Source organism: Pleurodeles waltl, chromosome 6 (assembly GCF_031143425.1).
Source record: "Pleurodeles waltl isolate 20211129_DDA chromosome 6, aPleWal1.hap1.20221129, whole genome shotgun sequence".
Taxonomy (NCBI): Eukaryota; Metazoa; Chordata; class Amphibia; order Caudata; family Salamandridae; genus Pleurodeles; species Pleurodeles waltl.
In genome coordinates, this window is record NC_090445.1 from 1,160,989,075 (window position 1) to 1,161,012,947 (window position 23,873).

Sequence of the window (23,873 nt, forward strand, 5' to 3'; positions counted from 1 at the left end):
AACTCACAATTTGCGAGTAGGATAATTTGATATACAACACTGTCAATGACACTGTTTGCCAGTCACAAATGGGGTAGCAAATGACCTACCTCATGAATTTTAATGAATTAGGTCTCATTTTGCGAACCTCTTGGGAATGATGGTGCTCACAGGGATGCTGTCCTGCTGGGCTCAGCAGACCACCATGTCTGTGACTGCTTTCAAATAAAGATGTATTTTTTTTTTTTTAATTCAGCCTTATTTCATTAAGGGTAAACAGAAAGCATGTAAAAAACAAATATTATAACTTTAATTTTTTTTTTACAACAAACAGTGGTCCGTGGGACCACTGCCTGCTCTGAAACAATTTTTGGGCATGCATTCAAAAAGGGGAAGGAATCCTATGGTGATCCCTCCCCTTTTGCGAATGGGTTAGTGCCAACTTGAAACTGGTGGTAACTGCAATTGTTTTGTGACTGCATTCGCGGTCACCGAACAATCAATCAGCGTACTGCGACTTGCAAATAGGAAGGGACTGCCCCTTCCTAAATGCCACTAGCAAACCCTGTTTTGTGATTCGGCAATGTGATTGCAGAATTATAAAATTGGGCATGTGCATTGGAATACACAATTTTTCTTGACGTAAACACACAAATTCTGAAAACTAGGCTGTTTGTGACACTTAAAAATAGCTTGGTACATGTGGCCCTAAGTGATAGTCGTATATGACTCAACAAACATCAGGACTGCATTGTTAATATGTATAGACATGTGGACTCCATCTCAGTACTGGGACACTAACACTTTGTGCTGCTTGCATTCAACATGGCCACAAACATTGCATGCAGCACGTCAAGACATCTGCTACTGTAAGTAAGGAGCATTCTACTGTACACATTTGACAATGTGATACTCACCAACAGGGCCACCGATCACCACACCCAGGTGGTCCAGCATATCCTGCTCTCTGGCCACCAGGTTAGCCCAGCAATGTTTCAGCTGGTGATCACTCCTGCTCGTATGTTAGATTGCTTTGAGGTGATAGAGCACCTTACCCAACCGTAGTGCCGTGCCTCTATGTGATACCCACCCATCTCCAGCATCAAGGCAAAGAAGTGGCACACCACCCACGCAAAGCCCCCAAGCTCTTCCTCCCCCATGCAGGTCAGCCTCACCCTTCCCGACATGTCCTTACACAACAAATCAAAACTGAAAAAGTGTAGAAAAGAAGGAAAATAAATGTAAAAAATAGGAAACTTACAGCCCAAACCCAAGAACCCTAACTAACCCAACTATTCTAACCCCCAGACAGACACCCAACATTACAAATACAACCTGAAAGACACTAAACTACACAAAAGCACATACACAGGTACAATAAACAAACAGAGTTCACAAAAGACACAAGAGAGGCACCACAAGATACAAGAAACACAATTGAGACACCAGCAACACCGAGACACAGCCACACAGTCAAAAAAAAGCACAGACTGTTAAGTGAAAGTACACCTACTGTACCATGCCTGTAAACAGGATTTCCTATTACATCACTTCCTGACCCCTTTGCGGCCCATTTTCTGTCATGCGTGTATTTTGTTGACACATATGATGTTTGTGTGAATATTTTCGACGCATAACCTACACGTGCAGTAAAATACCACGCATTACTTGTAGACTTCAATTTCAATGGATATCGACATGTGTTTGGTGCACAGGTGGAATTCACACTAAGGGACCATATATGGTTAGTTAGCTTTTGCGTGATTTTTCAGTGCATTTGCTTCAAAATCTTTGACTCAAACTGTGATTGCGTGATTTTCAAATATTTCACATGCATGCACCCTGTATCAACATGAAGATAGAATGGAATGGTCTGCAGTGTGTGGTACAGTGGTTGGCCACATGTGGTAGAGCATGCAACTGTGTGTTTTGGGTGTGAATGATCTGTAACAACAATATACATGTGTTTCGGAAAAAACGGCATGCAATGCATTAGACATAATGCTAATGTATGAATGTATTCCAAATGGGTATCTACACCTGATGGCAATCAGTGATCTACAGCAGTCATGATATGAGTTTGTAATATGTGTTGACTCATGTGATGTGTGTAGTTGTTTGACTTTGGGGACATTACATTTCACACAACAAACAAAACTCAGGGATGATTGAAGATGGCTGATGAGTGCTGTGTAGGATATGTTACCCCTCATATGTCATTAATTGTTGGTTACGACTTCATGGTGACTTGTGTGTGAATTACACAAATTTAATTTCGGACATGTGTACATGTTTGGTACGTAATGTGTTTGAGACACTGTGCCTTAATTCCACCCATAAAATGTTTGGCACACGTCAGTTTGACTCTTACTATTACCTATGTTACTTATGTTGCTGGGGTGGGCCTGCTGTCCTGGCTGCATGTGTTCACATATTTTCAGATGTGCATTCCACAGAAGTGTCCAGTTCAAGTGTGTAGGCATGTGTACCCTTTGTCAGGGTTGGGCTGCATGGTGTTTGGGCGGGTCTAGTCAGGACTCTTTTAGGGGCACCCCTTGAGCTCACAGAGTATCTCACAAGGAGGTAGTGTACCAAATCAGAAAATCAGATAAAGGCATAAAGGGAAAAGGCCAGCTGTGGTAATGCAGAGAAAACAGAAATGTAAAAGCAGAGCAACCTTAGTTTGAACAAATATGGAACGGGTCAGTAATGGACAAACACGTTGGGGTTATCACTAAATTTGTACACAGGGTAGGGCTCAGAACTTACCACAGCAACAGGGAACGTCAGTGCCTCTGTGCAGATTAATCTTACACATAGGGGGTCATTCTGACCCCGGCGGTCTCAGACCGCCGGGGCCAGGGTCGGCGGGAGCACCGCCGACAGACCGGCGGTGCCCCGCAGGGCATTCTGACCGCGGCGGTTCGGCCGCGGTCAGACAAGGAAAACCGGCGGTCTCCCGCCGGTTTTCCGGGACCGCCGGTTTTCCGCTGCCCTTGGAATCCCCCATGGCGGCGCAGCTTGCTGTGCCGCCATGGGGGATTCTGACACCCCCTACCGCCATCCTGTTCCTGGCGGTTCGCCCGCCAGGAACAGGATGGCGGTAGGGGGTGCCGTGGGGCCCCTGGGGGCCCCTGCAGTGCCCATGCCAATGGCATGGGCACTGCAGGGGCCCCCGTAAGAGGGCCCCACAGTGTATTTCAGTGTCTGCAATGCAGACACTGAAATACGCGACGGGTGCAAACTGCACCCGTCGCACCCCTGCAACTACGCCGGCTCAATTCCGAGCCGGCGTCCTCGTTGCAGGGGCATTTCCTCTGGGCCGGCCGGCGCTCTTTTGGAGAGCGCCCGCCGGCCCAGAGGAAATGTCTGAATGGCCGCCACGGTCTTTTGACCACGGTGCGGTCATTTGGCGGCTCCCTCCAGGCGGGCGGCTCCCGCCGCCCGCCGGGCTCAGAATGAGCCCCATAGTCACCACGCAAGCCCCTTAGAAAGGAGGCAGCAGAAGTGATTCTGTGTCTGGACCCTTAGGGCACAAACAAGGATTGTACTTACACACACAAGACTCTCCCTTGTGGGTCCGGCTGGAGACATAAGGGGTCATTACAACCTCGGCGGTCTTTCTACAAGACCGCCGAGGGACCGCCGTGCTGAAGACCGCCAGTGGTGGCGATTTTCCGCTCAGTGTATTATGACTGTTGGCAGCTCTACGTTGTTTTTCCGACGGAGAGCCGCCAACAGCCATAGTGACGGGCGGCGGGGAAGTGGAGGTTGCTCCACCTCCACCGCCACGCCAACAGAACACCGCCCAGCGAATCACGTCCTGTGATTCGGCGCGGTAGTGTTCTGTTGGCGGTGTGGTGTCGGCGGAGCTGCCCCCATGGCTCCCGTCCCCTCCCGGAGGATCGACAGAACAGGTAAGTCGATTGTCCGTCAGGAGAAGGTGGTGGGGGGGTGTTGTGTGTTGTGTGGGTGCATGGGGGTGTGCGTGGGTGTATGTAGAGGGGGTGTGTGAGTGCGTGTATGCTTGCAGGGGTGTTGCCTGTTTTGGGAATGAGTGCATGTATGTCTGTAGGTATGTCTGTATGGATGTGCGCGTGTATGTTTGAATGTGGGTGTGCGTGTCTGTGTGGGTGGATGTTGGCATGTATGTCGGTGTGTGTGTATGTGTGTTGGTGGTGCCTGCGTGCGTGTCGGGTGTGTATGTGTAAGGTAATATCAGGGGTCGGGTTGGGGAGGGGGGCCCTGCCACCTTTGGGGGGTGGCAGAGGTGGTGGGGGGTGTAGGGGAGGGAGTCAGGGTGGGGGGTGGGAGAGACCCCTATCAGTGCCAGGGAAGGGATTCCCTGGCACTGATAGTGCTTACCGCCATGGATTTCATGGCGGTTCCTACCGCTGGAAACCCACGGCAGTAAGCCGGGTCAAAATACCGGCGGCGGTATTGTCACGACATCCGGGCTGGAGACCCAGGTCTCCAGCCCAGCGGTTTTCTCCGCACTGGCTGGCGGTACGGAGAAGCGGCAGATGACCATGGCGGTAACTACCATAGTCATAATCCTCAAAAAAAGACCGCCAGCCTGTTGGTGGTCTTACCGCCGCTTTAACACCGTCCGCCAGGGTTGTAATGACCCCCATAGGGGCAATTCCTGGAATACAGCCATAGCACACTGTCACTGTTAGGCACTAAAGACTACATGCAACACTAGACAAAGGATGGGGGATGGATTTGACTTCTGGAAACCAGGTGCCAACCCAAGTACAAAGTAAAACACTTCTACACAGGTGAGGACTGATAGGACACTTACCAGACATGATAACCCAAGAGGAAACAGAAAGTGAAGGAACCAACTAGGAGGCAAAGCCAGGCACAGGGAACAGGTTCAGGCTGATGCAAAGGCTGGAACAGGTCTGGGAAACAGAAAGCAGGCTGTAGCAGAAACAAACATGAACAAAGCTGAGAAACAGGGAGCATACTCTGATCTGACTGAAACAAGCAGGAACAGGACTGGGTAAACAGAGAGCAGGTTCAGGCTGAATCAGGACTGTAACACAATCCAACAAGGGGTCTGGAACACAAAGGAATCGTACTCCAATGCATGACGAGGAGCATCAGGGAATGGCCGCTTATAAGCAGTTCCAGGCAGAAGCGAGGCTAGGGCAGAGTCACATGGCTGGGCTGCCCAAGAGAGGTCACAGGTTTGTGCAGCTTCAGTCTCTCACAAGTCCTCGAGGAGAGAATCCATTATAACGGGACAACCAGACTTTGCTCATAGGAAGCATGGAGAGAAGATTTCAGGTCCTACAGACTACCAGGCAGTGAATTATGGGACCTGAAGTCTATGCAAGCTAATGTAGTTCTTCTATAGCATGCCATATGGAAAAGGGAAGCAAACAGGAGTCAGAAAGGGACTCTGGGTGAGTGTTAATAATGATTCCCAGGGTACAGATAGTCCACTTACAGTGCCTCTCAGAGATGGGAGGGCAGACACGTAACACATGGCAGTGGCAGGACTTATTTCCAGGGATGGACTGCGCAGGGCATGTGTTGTGAGCACTGCATGTCATACCTGGGGCACTGATGCTATCCATTTTCAGAACTGGTGCCCCCCCTTGTCACACAAGCGCCTTGCAGAGATTGCAAATGTCACACTTACTAATGTCAGGGGTCTGTTCATGCATTCCTGTTTCCACTTTTTTTTCACATCCACTGCCTCATGTATGGGGCGCTTATTTACCTTATGATTGGAGATGTCATAGTTGTGTGCCATGTGCTACAGTAGACCATTTGGCAACGTGGATGTGAGTCATATGCTGTGGTCCATTGATTTTGTCCTTCATATGTGAAATTCAAAAGATGAGTATGGTTTATATGTGTGTAATGTTTGCTGTACAATCATACGCATCACATGTGATGTTGCAACAGAAGTATTCAGATTTGTCTTTGTAACATGCTCCCTGAGGTAATGCTCACATTCCTAAGGAACATGTGATGGAGAAAAAAGAAACCAGAACAGGATTGTGTGATCAAGTAAGGTGTTTATTTACATATCTTATCAAGGTGTGTAGCCTGACTATTGTTGAAAAAGTTTTGTACAATTAGCTGTCTGCGGGCATTCCGGCAGCTGTGTTTTGCTGTTCCCCCTCATTTTCCCTGGCACCATCCTCCTCCTCCTCCTCCTTAGGCAGTTCTTGCTCTTGCTCATATAGAGGGATTTTCCTCCTCACACAAATGTTGTGCAGGATAGCACAGGTAAGTATAATTTTGCATACAATGTGTGGGGCATATATGAGGCTGCCTCATGTGATGTCCAGGCACCTGAATCTGGACTTCAGGATGCCAAAAGTCCTTTCCTGAATGGTGCGTGTTCTCCGATGTGCCTCATTACAGGCACGCTCTGCTGCTGTGCTTGGGTTGGGAAATTAGGTCATGATCAATGGCTGGATCCCATAACCCTAATCCACCACAAAAGATAATAGGACTGAGTATTTTGTTAGTGCTTGCAACAGGAATGTCATATAGCATGGCAGTTTATTTCTTGTGTCGTCTGTGACTCGTATGTGTTTGAGGTATTGTGTGAGATCCTGTGCTTCTGTGAGGTTTATTCTGCAGCGGGTTGTTTGACTTGACAACTTGTGTTTAGCTCACTGACCAGGGATCTATGATTTTGGTTCCAAACTGTTGGCCAGTATGTATGTACCATGCGTTGTGTAGTGTCCAACATGTTTTAGTGTGCTTTCACTGGAGGGGACATGATACTTCCATCCACATTCCAATGTGGGTGGTAATATGGATGCACTACATGGCCTGGACATCCCATCCAATTAGACATATGCCATTGCAGATGAAATGCAACAGTGAGGCCCTTTCATTTCCCAAGGTGACAATGCACAACACATCTCCATAGGTTGGCAGCACTGAGGTGTTCAGTAATGACAATGCGCAATTGTCCCATGTGTGACTAGGTTCTAGGCAAACCTTTGTTGTTCCCTCTGCCAGTGGCTCATGTGCAACCGTGCACCTACACTACCAAACTTGCTCCAGGTAATCTAGCTAACTGCCATGTGGAAGTGGAAGTATCTGTGCAGGAAGGGCCATTCCTCTGTACATATGCTATTTTGATGGACAATTGGCTCTTTCAGTGTGTGCAGCAGTGTGCAGTTTGCATTAGTGCCACATCAATATGTGCTCATAGCACAGTCCACTTCCTTATTGCTACCTGCCAACGACACCCTAGGAGCAATATATGATGTTGGGACTGCCTCAGTATCTCCGTGTCACCTACATGTGAGTCAGTATCATCATGCTATGTGTCTCATGGTGTTAGACCTTCTGCAACACACATTGCACACCCCTTCCACGCTACATACTGCTTGGGAGGGTGTTGGATTGACTATGTGCGCTATTGTAATTGTAAATCATTCATCTTCCAAGTTGTACTTCCAGTGCAGGCAATGTCATTGTCACTGTAGGCTTTGACATTGGTCCCTTGTTGCTCTAGAGTGGCAGCTAATGTTTTTGGCAGCCGTCATTTGTCCAGAGGTGTGTATCCCATTGTGTCAGGCTGTACAACATAACTACCAGTGTCACACCTCAGAGTCATCCTGCCCACATGTCAATTTAATGGTGTATGTTTTGTGTGTCCTACAGGGCTGTTGTGCTGTGTGTATTTTGCTAGGTTTATGGACTTACCAACAAGAAGGCCATTGCCATATTGTCCGTCCTGAAAGTGCTGATTGATCGTGCTGTGGCGGAATATGAATGAATCATGGACCCTCCCACGATACTTGGCCAAGATGTTAGTGAACAATCCCTGGTGGTCAACTATGGCCTGTACATTGATGGAATGCATGTGCTTTCTGTTCCGGAAGAGGTGCTCTGTTGCTGCAGGTGATACAATCCGGACATGGGTGCACTCAATTGCACCGAGCACATGCGGGAAGCCATGGATTTGGTAGAAGCCCTGTTTTATCTCATGTTGCTTCTGCTAGGTGTTGAGGAAGCTGATGTGATGGGGTGTGAGAGAGATTATGGCATCTAAGACCTTGGGCAGGAAGGCCAAGAATGAGGGCTGTGATACCCCAGCGACCAGGGCACCTGTTGTCTGGAAGGACCCACTTGCTAACATATGCAGTACAGCTAGCAGCTTGGTCACCGGTGGTATGTTGTGTGGTGTCTGCAGGTTAGCTGTTAGTTGTGGCTCAGTTTGGCGCAGCAGCTGCTTTATGGCTTCCCAGTTAAGTCAATGCCTCCGGATGATGTCTTGTTCCCTGAGGCCATGGTGGGTTGTCCTGTTCCTGAAGACCCTCTCCTGCCTTCTGCATTGCCTTTGTGGGCCGCGTTGGGGTGGGGGTGGCTGCTGCTGTTGGTCCACTGAGCGTGATCTGGCCTAAAGCTCACTTTTTCTATAAGTCCCAGCATGCAAAATTGATCTTCTGCAGATCGAAAGAAAGATACTCTCTACTGCGGAACGCCAAAGTGCTAAAACGCTGAAAGTGGATATATATCATAATATGTATGTACAATAAACAACACCACAACACACGAGCAGATGCACCTATGAAAAAAATAAACTATGAAAATAGCAAGAAAAACCCAACTACACCAATAAGTGATAAGGAAGGGGACGGGTTGCTATTGTTAACTCAGGATCAAAATGTGCAACTGAGAAAGCAATACTCACGGTTATACTCCTCCTCCTGAAACAGCTTTGTCACATTCAAGTTATCTGTAAATGTAAAATGAACACCACCAGTGTCACACTCATGCTGCCTAGCGCACTCCTTCCTAATAAAGCTAAAACCCCTGCCTTAGCACCTTACAGCTAAGTAGTAGGAAAGGATACCTTTCATCACCATATTAAAAGTGACAGTTATCCCTCACTGGAAGTGACGTCACTTCAGTGACTGAGACTTCCGGTGTCCCTGAGAGCCCTCACCGGAAGTGTTGTGTGTGTAGGGGGTGTCATGTGGTTTGTGACCTCATGGTGTCACGTGTTACCCATGTGGCTGGGTCCTAGTCCCCTGGGTGTTGGTCTATGGGCTTTTGTAAAATGTGGGCCTTTGTGTTGTGCAAGTGTTTTCAGAGCCTGTGCGGACAGGTCTGGACATGTCAGACAATCAGTGGCAAGTGACTGTTAGGGGGTCTCTGAACAGGGCGGCGAAGTGGGCGGTCTGACCAAACCTCCACCGTGCTGGCTAATCCAAAAAGAGGGGCTGGTCAAACCTCCACACTGTTGGCTAATCCTAAAAGAGGGGCTGGTCAAATGATGTGCTTGTTAGAGCCAGCCAATCATGGTAGAAATGCATGCCTAAAATAGATGTAGCACTAAGAGTTCCCAGGCCAGGGACCACAGGTGTTCAACATATGCCAGAGAGGGGTTCCCAGGCCAGGGTCCAAAGGTGTTCAGCAGATGTCAGAGTCTAAACTGCCCATACAGTTAAAATAGTTTTGAGATAAACAGAAGCCAGACATTGTAAACCTAAAACAGATGTAGCACGAAGAGTTCCCAGGCCAAGGCCCAAAGGTGTTCAGCAGATGTCAGAGTCTAAAGTGACCATACAGTTTTAAAAAAAAAGTTTTGACATTGTAAACCTAAAACAGATGCCTATTTCTAAGCCCAACCCATCACAAAAAAAACCTGTGCATAATCAATAGGTTGAACCATATAAAAACAACCCCCACATTCACAGGGGTCTTTTTCTCAACTACACACTGGGCGCCTACAGAGAGCTTAGGCTTCCAGAAACCCTCAAGGAGAAAAATATGAAGACCCCAGCACAGACTGTTGATGCTAAACCTCTTCTACTTAAGGTCTGTAACTATGTGGTGTCTGTATATTTTCTATTATAGTTTAACATGGAGGTAAGCCCCAACCTTTTTATTTATTTTTTAACTATACCCAGCAGTGTAAAATGCACATGTTTTTAAAATAATATTAATGTATGTTGGGAGCTGGTAAGCGGTAATCGGCTGGTTACAATGTTTAATTTGCACTTGTAGGTTCAGGGGATATGTATGTGCCTGTATTTTGAGGGTCTGCACTTAATTTTGGGGTTGGGATGGTAATGCTTAATTTGTACACGTGGATTCTAGTGTTATGCAGTTGTCTGTATTTTTTATGGTCTGCCCTTATTTTGTGGGATGGTTGTAGGGCTTAATTTTTACTCGATGGTTTGGGGTTATGCATTTATTTTGAGGGGGGCGCACTTATCTGTGGGGAGGGTCGGTATTGTTAATTTGTACTGGCTAGTTCTGGGGCCATGTAGGTACATGTATTTTTAAGGGTCTGCATTTATTTTGTGGGTGGTATTGCTTAATTTGTACTTGCTGGTTCTGGGGCTATGTACCTTAATGTATTTTTAGGATCTGCATTTATTTTGTGGGTGGTATTGCTTAATTTGTACTTGTTGGTTCTGGGGCTATGTATGTTAACGCATTTCTGGGATCTGCACTTATTTTGTGGGATGGGCGGGGATTGCTCAATTTGTACTTGTTGGTTCTGGGGCTATGTATTTGCATGTATTTTTTAGGGTCTGCACTTATTTTGTGGGGTGGCTGTAGGGCTTAATTTGTACTTGCTGGTTCTGGTGCTATGTATGTGAAGGTATTTTTTAGGGTCTGCACTTATTTTGTGGGATGGCTGTAGGGCTTAATTTGTACTTTCTGGTTCTGGTGCTATGTATGTGAAGGTATTTTTTAGGGTCTGCACTTATTTTGTGGGGTGGTTGTATGTCTCAATTTGTACTTGATGGTTCTGGGGTTATGTATGTGCATGTATCTTGAGGGTGCGCACTTATTTTGTGGGTTGGCTGTAGGGCTTAATTTGTAAATGCTGGTTCTGGGGCTATGTATGTGAAGGTATTTTTTAGGGTGCACACTTATTTTGTGGGCTGATGCCGGGCTTAATTTTGTAATTGTGTGTTCAGGGGCTGTGTATGTTCATGTGTCTTTGAGGGCGCGCACTTATTTTGTGGGGTACATGTATGTTTGGGTACTCCCGGGAGATGTCCAGCACTCTGGGGGCCCTCACGCTATTACGTTTTCAGCGCTGTTCTCAGAGACTGCGTAGTCTCTGAGAACAGCGCTGAGGCTTTAAGAACATAGGTCTCCCAGTGCTGAGCGTCTCTGAGACATGGGTTACTCTGCCTCAGCATTCTGTTCTTGCACCATTAACTGCAGCAGTAGTGTGTTTATGTAGAGAGCTTTGGGGTGCACAGTTATTAATTTTAGAGCTCTGTTCTTCGCGTTGCGGGGAGCAGAGCTCTAAAATTAATAACAGTGCTCCCTAGAGCAGTCCAGCGCTCTGGGGAGTCGCATTATTAACACTGCCGCGCGGCTCTCAGAGCCAACGAGGTCTCTGAGAATAGCGCGGAAATGTTAATAAAGGGCCTCCCCAGAGCTGTCCTGAACTCTGGGGTGTCCCATTATTAACTTTTTCCGGCTGCTCTCAGAGCCCACGTGGGTTCTGAGAGCAGCTTTGCCACAACAATAATGCTGGGGTCTCCGAGGCTGCAGACACCCTGAGACCCGCGTTATCAAGGTAGCAGATCTCTGCTCAGAGGCCGCTCTGCCTCTGAGCAGAGAGATCTGCTACCTTGATAACGCTGTCTCCGGGCGTATGCAGCCTTCGACACCACATCTCAGGGTTTCAGCAAGGCAGCTCTCAGAAGCCGCTGGGGAATACCCCAGCGGCTTCTGAGAGCCTCCCGGGAGATACACTGAAACACGCGCGGCATTCTCTGTAATTAAACCTTCTTCCGATTGGCTCACCGAGGCCTCGTGGTGTTCCATGAGGCCTCGGTGAGCCGGTCGCATGCCGCCAGAGTGCAGCGCTTGTTATAATGGAGTAATGGTGTGAGGACAGGGCCTGTGGGGCCCTGACCTGGCGTGCTTGGGCCCTAGGGCCCTTACAATTAGAAATAAATGTTGTAAAAGAAAAAATAAAGAAAAATAAATAAAATAAAAAAAAGGCTCTAGTGCTCTGTGGTTTTTGGGGTCCTTGGGATTAGGGCCCCCAGGGCCCCATAGGACCGATTTCGTTAAAAAAATCGGCCCTATGGGTCCCTGGGGGTCTTGAACACGAGGCTCAGAGGCCCCCAGGGGCTCATTGGGCAGCTTTTAAAAAAAAAAAAAATATGGGAAGTGTGACCCTGGGTGTTTAGGGGCCACCTGGGGTCTACAAGGTCGTTTTTTTTTTAAATCACATAAATAAAATTTAAAAAAAAGATATTGAAATAAATTAAAATAAAAATATTTAAAAACTAACCCTAACAAATAGCCTCAGGCCCCCAAGCCCCCATCCACTCACCTTAGTTCAGGAGGTTCTGGTGTCCTAGGTTGATTCCATGAAAAGCCCTGTGCCTCACACATGCTGCATCCACAGTCGGCCATTTAAAAAAAAAAAAGACTGCTTGTGTGCTGTTGGAGCTGGCTCAGCATGGGTGCTTCTCCCTGGAGGCTGGCTTTTAGATTGAGCTCCGCCCCCACACATGGTTCATAGCCTTGTTGAGCTATGGCGAAAACACGGCTTGGATCCCAGGATCCGGTTTCCAGTCTATTGTATATATATAAATTCTAGGAACTGTAATGTTTTTTAAAAAGGGTTGTGTTATATATTTTTACAAATGGTGTAATTACACAGCATTATAAAGACCTTTGACTTCCTTGTAATATGTGTAAAATAAGCTTGTGGAGCCCTTAGAATTATATAAATAATGGCTTATAGAGAGAATCCTAGAGTTTGTATTGTGCTAGAGCGCCACCATGTGGACTTTGTTTATTAAACCTTGTATAGTTTTTGAGAAAAGCTTTACAAATGGTGATGTATATTATACTTCCAGAACATAGGGGTTCAACAGTTGGAATCTTGAGAGCTTTTCTTTTTTTTTATTTATTTTTTTATTATTATTATTATTATTATTTTTATTTATTTTTTTTCAACACTTGTCATGTTATTATGAAGGCCTCATGCATATAACATGAAACAAGTTGTGTTTTAAAGGCAATTCTGTCTCTCGTGTACGTAGGACCTCCAAGAGCCGGCTGCGACCCCAGTGGAAATGAAGACAGTGCACCAGGGTGAGTTACAGGTCACAGGGCATTCTAAACAGAGTTGTCATGATTGGTATTTTTTTTATTTTACCATTAACGGCTTCCCATGTGTCTGTGGGCTTGTACAGGTTATGATGCAGAACTACAGCTTGCGGTTGCCGCTCTACAGCAAATCTTCCATGTTCAAGACGGGCCATGCACAATGTCTCAGGATAGCGCTTTTGCAGGTAAATAATGGGGTTCCTGTGTAAACCCCCTGAAAACCTAAAAAACCCAACAACCATCCCTATATTGGGACCCCTCAGGGAGTTCGTATAGTCTATGTATTATATTGTAAATGTAACATTTTTTTATTTTTATCCCAAGGTCCCCCTGAGGGAGAAGCGAACCTGAATCTGGATGGGAGCTTTAAAAACACTGTCCGCAAAAGGAAGTCCCCAGCGTCTAAGGATGGCCCGCCTATTAAGAAGGGGCCATCACGCCGGAAAACCCCAGGTGAGTTTTTAGAAACTGTTGAACCAGATGTATGCATGCCTTAGTGTGTCTCAAACCTCTTTCACCCCACCCCCTAGGTATAGTAGCAATAACAAACCCTAATATGTATTTTGCTATCTTTACATCCTAGAGTCACCCCACAAGAGCTCCAGAGGCACCAGCCATCCACCTAAACGGCTGATGTCGTCTTTAAAGATCAACACAGTGACAGTTCAAAACCCTATAGCGCCATTGGTACTGGTGAACAGCACAGGCCCCCAAGAACCACCCTGCAGCAGCTCCACAGACACCGTTCATGGTCCAGGTACAGCTCTTAACTACACCACACCAACAGTCATAAAGGGTATGACCAGTACCACGAACACTTCTGCAACAACTACCCCAGGGAGGTGGCTTGGACATTGTCATGCTTACAACACCAAACACCCAGCAGTTTGTACCATGTGAAGCCTCTGGAGGGACCCCAAAGCAGTGCAGCAATCCTAAAATAAATCAGCTGTCATTAAAGAATCGTAGTAAGAAGTTGCAGACCCCTGAGCTACAATCTGGGCCTTTAGACCTATCTTTTAAAAATGTGGTTAAGGTTCAGCCGGTTCTACCTATATCCCAATGTTCTAATACAGATGGGTCTGTCAATGCCCTAACCCCTCCAGTCTGTACACCTAGCCCACCACGGTTACACGACTCACAATTGGAAAATGATCACCCCATAGAGGATCCTTATTCCCATTGTATAGGACTTCTTAAGGCTCTAGCTGGTACTGCACAGAGTTCTGAAGCCCCCTCAACCCCGTGACACTTATAAGACGACCCTCTCAAGGTTACAATCAGAACTGTCTCAATCAGCATCACCCTGCCATAGCACTGCCTCTACATCCGCGGCCATCAGTTATTACGATAAACATTTAGCCTCTCCATGCCTGATGTCCCCCGCTACACCACCAGGGGCATATGACCCCACCAGCCTTGCACCAAGTGCCTGTGCGCAGTGGTCTTCACCATCCTCATCAATATACTCCGCCAGCAGTATAGGATGTAGCGGATCGCAAAATCAGAGTTTTGGAACACCCTCGAGCGATGATCAGGCCTCTCAAACTCCGGGGTGTTCACAATGGAACCCTGTTTTTACATCCCGCTCCGGTCCATCAGCACTGAATGGGGGTGATAATGTTAACCATTGTCCTATAACAGGGGCGGCTCAGGGAGTTGCCAATCACACCTCTAATGTCTCAAATACTGACCCTGACACCAACCCTTCAAACCGTACTAGAGTTCTGGACACCTACATAAAAGAAATACATCAGTCGGTTAGACACTTAAAATTCAGACTCCATCTAAAAACTTTAAAATTGGGTAAGAACGGCTGTAATACAGGGGCATCCAGAGCTAACATAAGGGCTTTAATACAGTGGCTGGCTCGGTGTAGAAGCATGGTGGTCCAAGCTTGCGATTCAGCAGTTGCAGACATGGGTAACATACCAGCGTGACTAGGCCTGCATGCAGACCCGGGGATTGTAAAAGCAACATTTACCGATACAACGGGCCTTAGGTCTAAATATAAAAAGAAGACCCAGTATTTGCTCAGTAGAGCTCTAAGAGTTTTAAGAGCGCTCAAAAGTCAGAAGCCATGTGAGCCACCAAAACCACAGCCCATAAGGCCTCAAAATATACAGTTAGGAGTTGCTGATGGTATTTACAGGTCCTCAGGGGGTGATGGTCAGAGCAGTCTCAGCCCTCAACAACCTGAAGGACCCCCACCCGCAGTAGGTGAAGTGTCAGGGGCACCACTTCTAAAAACCGGGGGCCGGTTATCAAAAACCAAATGGACCTGTAAGAAGCCAAAGTGGGCTGGTAGCACTAGAAACTGCAAGCTTTTAATAAATAAGTTAAAGAAAGCCAGACTCTGCGTTACCCGAAGGTCTAAAAACACACCTACAGCTAACCATAGCCACCTACCTGTGGTTGATAACCCCGGGAGCTCTCCAACAACCAGTAATTCTCATGCTCAGGCTTCAGAACCAGTGTTTATGGAAAGTGTGAGACGGTATAGTCGCGTTGTAGAGCGGTTTAACGCTACAGAGCACTATGAGGAGTTTAGGTTCGTTAACCTTGATTGCCTACACTCCTCAGATCATGGCGTTATAGCTATACACCAGGCTGTGCAAACGCTAATAGAACGATTGTTACACGATGTGGGGCCTAACGATTTCTTTCAGATGAGTTTTCAGGGACAGGTTCTCAATATTCCCCTGTTCACCTGACAGACGTCTTGGGATGTGTTTGACGCTGTGACGTTTTTAGAAAACCTATCTAAACTTTTACAGAGCGAGGCTGAATTACTGGCATACGGGTCCTTTAGAATCATCACCCTCGTTGTTAGGGGTCGCGAGTGTGGTGCTTCCAGAAAATTAAAGAGCGTCATGTACAGTAAAATCATTGGCAAGAAATCTTGTTGGTTGCTCGACTTTAATACCGGAGTTACCAATATGTGCCTGGCAGCAAGCATTGCAGGGTTGTTGGTGGACCGCACTACCCCAGACACCGTTATAATGTCGATGGCAGCAGCAGCCCATGAGGTGCTTTAACTACCGCCTGACAGACTGGTTGGTTTTGGGGACCTGGGACTTTTTGAGAACCACTTTGCCGTGACGGTAAAAGTTCTATACCACAACGGTTCTTGGGAGTACTTCACTACCAATGAAGGTGTTAAAAACAAGACCGTTTATGTGCTACAGCATGAAAAACACTTTTACGGTGTCTTGAACCTGAAGGGTTTTCTAGGTGCCAAATATGTGTGTGAGTATTGCGATCACATATACAACAACAGGACCAAACATCAGTGTGAATTACCCTGTAAAATGTGTCAAAGGGACGGGTGCGTCAACAAGTGAACTGCGCCACTTGCAAGATGTTTTGTCGGTCGCAAGACTGCTTAAACATGCACATCAGCCTAGCACAGTGTGTCCATAAAGCGGACTGTGGGGTTTGCGGCCTTACAAGCCTGCCAAACACAATTGTAAAGGTATGCAATGTCCTAAGTGTACAGTGTTTTTTATAGCCGGAACAACACACTCGTGTTACATGCTCAGAGGCCGCCCCCAGAAAAAAACAGAAGACTATATCATATTTGATATAGAGTGTACGCAAGAGACGGGTATGCACCAGCCAAGCTACAATTACGCCCACCATCTAACAGGTGATGGAAGCTGGGAGTTTGAAGGACGGTCATGCGTGAATGATTTCCTCAACACATTCATGCAACCGAAATACCAGGAGTATACATTTCTGGCTCACAACTCCAAAGCATACGATTCGTTCTTCATTATCCGTGACCTGATACGTCAAAAGCTGGCCGTTGATCTCATTACCCAAGGTTCCAAACTGATGTTGCTAAAGGTTGTGCCTTTTGACATTAGGTTCATAGACACCTTGAATTTTCTGCCCATGAAGTTGAGCAAGCTGCCAAAAGCCTTTGGTTTTGAAGGCTGTAAAGGTTATTTCCCTCACTTTTTTAACACATGGGCGAATCAGAATTACAGCGGCCCTATGCCTCTGCCCGACAGTTATGGTTTTGAATACATGATGCCCTCTGAAAAAGAGAGTTTTCTACAGTGGTACGATGAAAACCGTGAAAACTGGTTTCATTTTCAAACCGAATTGAAAGCTTACTGTCAGGCGGATGTTATGATATTGCGAAAAGCGTGCAACCTTTTCAGAGACGTTGTGGTGGAGATGACGAAAAGGGTCAGGTTTATTAAAACCAAATCGCGCAAGAGAAAAAAATAAAATAAAATAACTGAATACCTGGACCCTTTTAAAAACATTACTTTGGCTTCAATGTGTATGACTATTTATAAACACATGTTTTTAATGCATGGAACTATCGCTTTAGTACCGCCTGACCTCTATAACGGTAAACAGAAACGTTACTCCACCCCGTCTATTCAGTGGCTCATGTACGTCTCGGCGAATTAGAACATCCTCATTCAGCACGCTTTGCAGGGCGGCGAATACCGTCTGGGCAGCTACTACCTAGACGGGTTTGCATTAATTAACGGGGTCCCAACCGCCTTTGAGTTCACTGGGTGCTTTTACCACGGGTGTCCACGGTGTTACAAACCCCACAAGTTTAATAGACTGCAGGGCACCACGTTTGAACATCTGCACCGACGGACTCAGGCAAAGGAGCAGTGTATTGAGAGCTGTGGCTTTGCTCTGAGAACCCTCTGGGAACACGAGTGGTTAGAGGAGCTAGAAAAAGATGGTCAACTGGGCACTTTTATTGAGAGCCAGCAGCTACCTGCACCGTTGGAACCCCGCAACGCCTTATTCAGAGGTCGTACAAACGCCATACAATTGTACCGCGTAGTTGGGGAGGGTGAGAAACTACTACGACTTCACTAGTCTATATCTGTTTGTGAACAAGGTGAAGATGTACCCGGGGGGGCATCCTATGATCAGAAACAGGAACTTTAAGCCTCTCAAAGAGTACTTTGGATTCGTTAAGTGTCGGATTCACCCTCTGCAGAAGCTTTACTTTCCGGTGCTCCCATATAGAGTCGACGGTAAGCTAATGTTCCCCCTATGTCGAACATACGCTGAAAGTAAACAGACTAGCGAGTGCCTGCATAGTGATGAGCAGAGGATGCTGGAGGGGACATGGTGTACCATCGAGGTGCAAACGGCCCTCGAGAAAGGGTACCGTCTCGGTAAAATCCTGGAAATTTGGCACATTTACCAAACACCACAACCCAGCTCTTTTCTGAGTACATCAACTTGTTTCTCAGAGATAAACAGGAGGCCTCGGGGTATCCCGACTGGTGCGTCAATGAGCCCTCAAAGAAAAAGTGTATCTCTGATTACAAAGCTCGCTAGGGTATTAAGCTGAGACCGGCATTCATTAAGGTTAACCCCGCCCGACGTCAGCTAGCTAAGCTCTGTCTCAATTCCTTGTGGGGAAAATTCGCACAGCGCACCAATTTGTCAAACACATCCATCGCCACAGACCCAGACGAGCTTTTTAAGTATATATTCACACCGGCATATGACATTTCCAGTTGTGAATTTATCGACGACGAGATGGCCGTTCTATGTTGGAAATATGCCAAAGAGTACCCCACAACGTGTAACAATATAAACATCTTTATAGCGTGCTTCACAACCGCTCACGCACAACTAGAGCTTTACAGTTTGTTGAATAAGCTTCAGGATCATTGTTTGTACCATGACACTGACTCTGTTATTTTTGTGAGTAAAAAGGGTGATGAAGATCCTCCACTGGGTGATTATCCAGGGGATTTGACCAGCGAGCTCGAAAAGGGGGAGTACATACTTGAATACACCTCCTCTGACCCCAAGACCTATAGTTGCAAGACCTCTAACAACAGGGTTTGCATGAAAGTCAAAGGTATCACTTTAAACGTCAACAATACAGTTAAAATAAACTTTGATAGTCTGAAGGGTCTGGTGCATGAGTACTACACATTGAGCGATCACAAAAACACCAAATCAATAGTCGTAAACCACCCAAGCATAGTAGGGTCCAAAAAAAAGTGGGAAATTACAATACAGCCGCTGTATAAAACCTTAAGAGTAGTGTTTGATAAACGGGTCCTCACTGAGGACTATAAAACCCTACAGTACGGTTATTAAAAGACATTAGAGGGTCGAACCCCAACCGCTATGGACACCAGGTTGCAGCACCCCTTCTCCTGAGTTTTAGCAGGTCCCTCAAATAGCGGTAAAAGTTTTTTTACAAAGAAACTGCTAGAAAACGCTCCCAGTGTTTTATCTCAGACCCCTAACAACATCGTATGGCTTTATTCCTGCTGGCAGGGTCTTTACACGGAGCTATCCCTAAAGTTCCCACACATCCGATTTATAGAGGGCATCCCCGGTAATCTCAACAGCGATGACTTGTTACCTTGTAAACATGATCGTTGTGGACGACCTCATGTGTGAAGGCGGGGACCCCCCGAGATCGAGCAGGCTTTTACTCAATATTCACATCATCGTAATCTGAGCATATGTTACATAGTGCAGAACTTGTTTTACAAGGGTAAGAGCAGCCTCATACCTGGTCTTATTTAAGAACCCCCGAGACAAGCTTCAGATATCAATTATAGCTAAACAAATGTACCACGAAAACACACAGTTTTTCATGGAAGCGTTTAACGACGCTACCGCAAAACCCCACGGTTACTTACTGGTAAATTTAAAACCTAATACTCTAGAAGACTACAGACTGCGCGTCGGTATGCTGCCACCTGACTTCCCGGTCGCTTACACGCCCAAAACAGGTCCCAAAGCCTATAAAAAGACCCGATAAGAAGACTTTTATAACATTTACACTCCAAACCTTGTAATATAAGGTCACCACCATGTCTGCGAGGCTGCTGCGTAATTTAGGCCTCCTAAAAATGCTGATCACAGCTAACCCCTCGAAAAGAAAGGCTATCCTTTGCGCTGCCTCGGACGATTTAGTGGCAGCCATTTCAGAAATAGCCCTAAACACCCTAAAAGGTAATGTCCCGATATCAACGAGCCAGTTCCAGGTTCTGAAGAAGAAGAGACACATTATTAAGAAGCTCAGCAATAAGAGGGAGTCGCTCCTTTCCAAAAGGAAACTGGTCAAACAGTCTGGTGGTTTTATAGGGTCGCTGCTACCTATACCTATACCCCTACTCACCGGTCACCTGTAGAGGACCTGATGGAGCACGCCCACAAAATGTACCTTGTACCCCGCCAACAGCTGGAACAGCTGGGCCCTTCTACCACTGACGTCTGGGACATACGCAAAAATGAGACGCAGCGGCTCGACGCTGAAATCAAAGCCATTTTTAACCGAACCGATTTAAAACCACATGACAAAGCAGGGCTTTATTCAGGAGCCCTTCAAAACTTTCTACAGTATTACAAGCAACTAACCTCTCAAAAAAACAAACTTACTCTGTATACCCCAGATGCTGAACAGCCGCCAGTACCCCCTGTGGCACCTCAAGATCTTGGGCCCTCACCCACCACAGATGCCTTTGTCGTAGACCTTTTAAAAAATATAAGTCAGAAGTATAGAGGGGCTGCTCAAATGTTGCTCAGTAAAATGACTGCTACTAAAGATTTGACCTTGTGGAACGACCAGGGTGAATTCGTTTACAAGGGTCAGCCGGTTGCTGGATCCCGCATGTGTGATCTGGTCAGGGGTCTCACACACGGTAAAACCCTATCGACACAAGACGCTCCTGGAGGTTGGGAGCAGTTTCTAAGTGCCGCGGCGGAACTCAACATTCCCTCAACGATTATCGGTAACGCAGAGAACCGTCGTAACCTTGAAAGTTTAAAAGATCCAACCCTCGGTGTTTTTACACGGAGCCCAACCGTATCGACGTCGCCTTTCTTTCCACAAATAACACCATCTAGGAGCAGCGTTGCTCTGCCTCTGGGGCCTAAAAAGAGACTTTTCAAATTTAACACCTGGCTACCGCTCTTATATGATCCCGAAATTTGAACAAATGTACAGTATTGTTAAAAGGTTCGCATGTCGAAAGATTTTGACATCATTCATTTTTGACCCCAGTACATGTTTGTTGGGAAAACTGTTTCTAATAAAACGCGTTTAAAATTTCATCAGTAGTCCGACATCTTTTTTTTTTTTTTAATGGTTTTAAAATGTGTGATGGGGGATGAAAAATGCATAGTATGTTTTCAGGTTACAATGTTTTTTATTTTAGACAGTCATCAGTACAGTGGAGGCTTTACAAAGCCTTACAACTTTGGCATACACCATATTCTGTTTTAACAATGCTAGACATGGGCCTAGTCTTTTCATTCACGTATTTCATAACAATGCCGTCATTGTTTATGATATCAGCGGAATACAGATTAAAAAAATATATAAACGTCAGACCTTCAGACATTTTACTAATGAAATATATACAATGCTCCCCACATGTGATGGCTAGAGAATCCTGTACACACAGTTTGTTATACACAACCATGGGTGATGCTTTTTTTACATACTTGAATATCGGTTTTGTATAAATGTCATGCTCGTGGAACTCCGCTAAACTGTCAAACACTATAACCTTGTCTACATCAAGAAACATTGCAAACCAGTGTGAACCGCCCTTGTAATGTGGGTCAGTGTTAAAGACGAGGGTGCGGGGTCTTTCTGGGCCTATCTTTTCAGGTAACCCATCACTAGGAAACACACCCAAAAAGTATTTCTTAGCGTATTTATGTCTACTTAAGAAGTCCCGTATCTCAGTAGTGTCCATTTTACAAGCTTTTAATGATAGTCAAACATAAGTTGACAGGCGTGATTGACCTGAATAACGCTGTCAAATACCGAGAATACAACCATGTTCACATTGGTCGCCAAGGCCTGTGTAAAGCGTATTTCAGCTTTTAGATTTCCGTTTTTGATCAGGTTGTAGTGGTCACCGTCTTCCATGTCAGGAGTCAGGTCGAATACAAACAGCGTGTAGCCGGCCTCATTTCCCTCTTTTGAAACAACGACTCCCGAGTCCCGCAGATGTTTCCCCATTATCGAGACCAGACCGAGATATTCCCGGACAAAATTGGATGTTCCAAAATTCTCCATGAACGGCTTTGCGGGTACCACAGCGCCCTTGTGAACCAAAGCTGCGTAGCTGATGTCGTAGTGTTTGAAGTTGAAAGGGTTAGACTTGTAGAGGCCACTAAAAGCTGTATTGTCCACAAACCCTATGATGATGAGTTTCGGTAATTGCCCCAGAAATAGATTCTGCTGCTGCGTTAATCTACTACCGGCGGGGATGCTGAATATCTTCAGAGCAACTCTTTCAATGGCGTATTTAGCGTTCGATAATTGTAAAGCTTCTGTATGGGCAAGTCTGACGCTCGGGGACACTTTCACCCTCTTTACAAACAGGCTTGCAGACAATATAACCAGTTTATACTGCTCCGCATCGCCGCTGATGAGACAGAAAGCGTCCTTGTTACGATTGAGTTTGATCTTGAGATCTACACCGTTGACTAGCAGCTTGTCTTGGAAGAAAAGGTCTGAATGTACAAGCCCCAGGAGATCAAACTGCCTTCTGCCGGCGGCAAAGCTGGCTCTTTTTTTAAAACCCTTGTTGCACCCGTCCAAAGCTGTGTTCTCAAAATGCGCTTCGGTGTCTTTGTAGAAGAGTCCCGCTGAAAGTTGTGTGTCCAAGGCGTCGCAACTGTAATTTAGAATACTCTCTATGTAGGCCCTTTAGGCATACATGTTATCACTCTGCATGACGAGTCTATCGCCTAGGTTAATGTCCACTTGATTAAACATGGTTGCGATGGGGTAGGCTATCGGGCCACTCTAGGATCATCCTCGATGTCGGCGCCATTCGGTTTGGTTATTTTACAGAGAGGTGTAGAAGAGTGTTGTTGAGGTCCAGATACATATCCGTGGACCCCGACACATAAAACTCTATCGGTGCAAGCGGCGTCAGAGCGGCCATAGGTGATACTTTCATGAAAAAACTGTTCTCGATGCTGGTCTGTGTGGGCTTGAGAGAAAACAGATCTAACTCTGATTTGGCACATTCACCCAAGGTGCAGTGTACGAAGGCCATGCTAGTTGATTTAAAAAACATTCACAGTAGAAAGTGTTCTCTTGTTCTTGGAAGATCTCTTCCGTCTTAAGACTCTTCTTTTGTGTGGGCCTTTTGAAGAAGTCCGCCGCTTCTTAAGGGGCATAGGCGGTCCCCTACGCCTCGAAGCCCTTCGCTTCCTTTTAACACCCACACACGCATTGTACATCAACCCTGCTCCTTCTTGGGGCTGTCTGTTCATGCGTTCGGCGACAGCCGATGTTACAGAGCCCACAACGTCCTGGGCTATGTTCGTAGCAGCCGCTTTAACATGCGGTTTTGCAATTTCGAACCCTCTTCTCAAAAAGAGCATGGCTCGCCTAAACAAACTCCGAAAGAAGCCCCCCAAGCTGGCCCCGTACATAACAGGAGCCCCTTGAAAGTAGGACGGGGGCCCTCCATAGCCGGCCTGAACTCTATAATAGTCCCTGTTCATCGAGGTATCCCCGAATGTTTTCATGATGACCATCTCAACTGCCTAATAGTCACTGTCGTGGCGCGGCCTTAAATGAAGCTTAAGAATAACTTTCCCGTATTTAAAGGCCACCGGCTCCGACTGGTCATCGTAGACCATGATGGTTATAGGCGGTATTTCCAACATTGGCTGTAAAAGCCGCTTACCGCCGTGCAGAAGACCACCAACACACCGCCACGGCCGGGGAAATCTGCCACAGCTATTATGACCCACAGCACGGAATCTGCCAATATTCAGACACCCACACAAGTCCGCCACACCAAAGG